This window comes from Carassius auratus, unplaced genomic scaffold, assembly GCF_003368295.1.
Source record: "Carassius auratus strain Wakin unplaced genomic scaffold, ASM336829v1 scaf_tig00048196, whole genome shotgun sequence".
Classification (NCBI taxonomy): Eukaryota; Metazoa; Chordata; class Actinopteri; order Cypriniformes; family Cyprinidae; genus Carassius; species Carassius auratus.
The window spans coordinates 4,296-8,189 of NW_020527067.1; positions in this window are offsets into that span (position 1 = coordinate 4,296).

Here is a 3,894-nt window from a genome sequence, read left to right on the forward strand (position 1 = left end):
AATATGAAGTTAAAATAATATTTATATGTGAGCTAGTGCAACATTATAGGGTGGGATTTGGCACAACAGGTGTTTTCTAATACTTTTAATAAACATTTTGGTTGAATTGGCACATCAAGTGTTTTTGTCTTTATTGTATCTTCTTCAATGGCACATTTAATGTGTTCTTCTGAACTTCACAGAAGGTCCAGGGGGTTTTCCAGAAAGCAAGGTTAACTTACGTCACATGTACTCTCAGTAGATTGACCCAAACCTTACTTACTCTAGATACGCTGTTTCCAGAAACTATTTTATACTTTTTTTTTTTTTTTTTTTTTTTTTTAAATCAAGGCCACAATATGTCTCTGCACATTTTTTCACTGTTAACATATTTTTTTATTTTTCACTTAAATATTTCATGTCAGGACTAAGGATTGCAAAAATGTTTAATAACCTTATGGTGTCCAGAAATTTTTATTTGACAAAGAATATTTAATAGTAGTGAATTAAAAGCTACAGGATCTAGCTGTGGCTGGGCTCGGGGATAGATTCTTAAACATTTTAGGTGAATTGGCTAATCCTGCATGTTTGCTTTATTGAATGGTATATTCACAGATGGTACAATAAGATGGTTAAACTTTTAAATAAGGTTTGTATTCTTCTATGCATGAAGACTTTGTGTGTAAATATTTGTTATTTTTTATCATAATCCAATAAGCAAACTTTGTTTTACCTCCAAACCTGCTAAGATCACACTCTTACTTGATCTGGATGAGTATCATTAGAAAGACTTAAAATGTCAGCCTAAATATTTGAATACTGTTGATAAAACTTGGTTGCCATGACAGTAAATTAACAGCACTTACACAAGTTTTTAATGTTTTATTTTTATTAATTTCTCTGGTCTGGCAAATGAATCCCATCCCACCTGTTTATTGTAAATAAACAGTCCACCACTGTGGTGTTGGTAAGTGTCTGGAGTACAGAAAGGTCCTCCGTCATGAAGCTCAGAAGATCCACTGCAGGTTTGACCCCCAGGTGACCAACTCTCAGCCCACTTCACAAAGCTGTGGCTGGCAATCAATACTACTTTATCTAAAAAATGTGTTAAAACTTTATGGTAAATGAAAATCGGTAATGAAGCAGATATATATGACCGTATGTTACGGTGTGGCAAAGCTTTACAATTCACTGAAAATATAAGCAGTTTAGGTAAAAGTTGGTCTTTTTGATTCAGGCAAATAGTATTTAAATTTAGTACTTTATAAAATATTGAGTTTTTGACATTTAAAAACCCTGAAAACAGCCATATTAAAGGTCCTTGAAAAATACTTGAATTTTTAAAAGGAATGTATGAAATTACTGTTCATTTTTGGTTTGGATAAAAACATTTTCACGCAAAATGAACAATGCAGCGCGTGTTAAATAGCCATTTCACCTGACTTTTGGGAGCTCACGAGATCTCGCGATATTACTCCTACAGGTGAGAAGCAGTCTCGCGATATTGGAATGAAGTTGAGTTTGTGGTAAAACCTTTTATTGCATGTGCTGTTTGTTGGGTTTCATTTGGGAACGCACGCAAATTTTGACTCCCTTTGTATTGCACTGTTATAATTTACAAGCGAAGAGCGCGTCTCCATCTCTGCAGCTCGGTCCACAAACTTGCATATACTGTACTGTGTGGGGCTGCTCAATGTTTATCTGGGAAGGGTGGGGGTCTGTGTGTGTGTGTGTTTGTGGGTTACCTCACTAGATTCGTAACGTAAACCATCTTTGCAAACCATAGACGTTGCAAACACAGGAGAATACAACAACGTACCTCTATGCATCGCGATTTCAAAATAAAAGGCCCTCTGATTTTGCCCAGATCTAAATATTCAAACTAAATACATTTTTAAACGACGTTGAATCGAGCTGTATAATGAAATATCACCAGGCCGTTGGCTCTCTCTGCGGGTATTTGTCATATTTATAATACATAATAATAAAATAATAAACGTAGCTCAATTGTTCAAGTGTATGGTATAGTTTTTATTCTTCAGGTCAATCATATATTCATCAAATACAATCAGTTTGAACATGGATAGCAATAAATTCGCTGAGGTATTCTTTTAAATATTAAAGTTGCCACAGTCATTGCATGATTTGCTTGTGCTGTACTTTATTTGTAATATCTTGTTTTATTATTTATTGTATTAAAATAAAATAAAATAAATGTTTTGTAAGTGATATTTCTGTCCTTGAAACACCACAAAAAATAGCAATAGCAACCGCATAGCAACACCCTAGAAACCACCCCAAATACCCTAGCAACCGCCATAGCAATCAACAAATGTGTCCTATGGCAACCGCATAGTAACACCTTAGCAACTATCAAGAGTACCTTAGCAACAGAGGGGCGAGTTTTGCCACTGCAAGCACCACTCACATTTTCTTCAGGAAATGTACCTTCTAGTTAGTGGTGCTTGCCGGAGGCAAGGCATCACTATTATTATCTCACATACTTATTATTATTCTTATTCTTCTTCTTATAGATTCCGTACAAAATTTCGGCGCGTAACTCGTCCCGCAGCTTTTGTCACAGACCCATAAAAGAGGCGTCAAATCGTGCGGCCTATTCGGGAATGGTGTGCTATGACTTTTATAAGCGATCGGGTGTACGATGTTCGTACACCGGGCGAAAAATCGGGCGAAAAATCCCATAGACAATGCATTGCGGCCAACTTTGACGGCTCGTAGCTCCGAGAGAGAATTTGCAGAAACATGTGAATCACCACATTTGGAGAGGCTATCAGGCTGTGCGCGATCATACCCCGCAATGGGGTATAAGTTGTACCCCTGGGGCGCAAGAGCCCCCCAAAGTTGCCCCATTCTATGCCAATGGTGAGGGATCGCCAATGAAACAATGTGTTTTTCCTACTGTGGGAAATTACATAGGGATTTTGCATTGAACATAACTATGGATCACATAGTCATAGAGACAAGGGGGTGGGCTCATTTGAATCAGGCAACCAATCAGACTCTCATGATCACTATGAAGCTATCAAGCCACGCCCTAGCAACCATATAGAGCACCATAGCAACAAGCCCCATTGAATTCCATTGAAAAAGATCAAATGAATAACTTTGGATAGAAGTGTCATAGAAACATGAGGGTGGGCTCGTTTGACTCGGGCAGCAAACGGCCAATCATGTATCTCCTTCAAGACAACCTAGCCACGCCCTAGCAACCATTAAGAGCTACCTAGCAACCCAAAGTATAGAGAGATATCTTAACATCTGAAACACATAGAAGAATGGGGGTTGGTTTATATTGTCAAGCAGACTTTGGAGTATCACCATTGGCAGCTGCCAGGCCACTCCCTAGCAACCAAACATAGTACCCTAGCAACCGTTTTGCAAGATCTATATCTCCGCATCAGAACATCGTAGAGGCATGGGGGTTGGTTTATATTGGCGAGCAGCCTTTGGAGTATCACCATTGGCAGCTGCCAAGCCACTCCATAGCAACCAAATGGAGTACCCTAGCAACCGTTTTGCACGACCTATATCTCTGCATCAGAACATCGTACAGACATGGCGGTTGGATTTTTTGACTCATGCTAGCACACTGGACTTCCAACATGCTAGTCATGCTAACAGTGATTAGCTACATGCTAATAGTGATTAGCTAAGTGCTCAAATGGGCTAAGGACTCTATAATAACTACATAGTGACCATCTGTGACAACTACCAACCACCTAGTAACATCATAGCAACCACCCAGGAGACCATAGCAACTGCCTAGCAACCAGCCAAAACACCCTAGCAACCGCCTAGCAACACCTTAGCAACCACCCCAAGTACCATAGCAACTGCCTAGCAACCACCCAGGTTACCATAGCAACCGCCCTAGCAACCACCCCGGGTACCCTA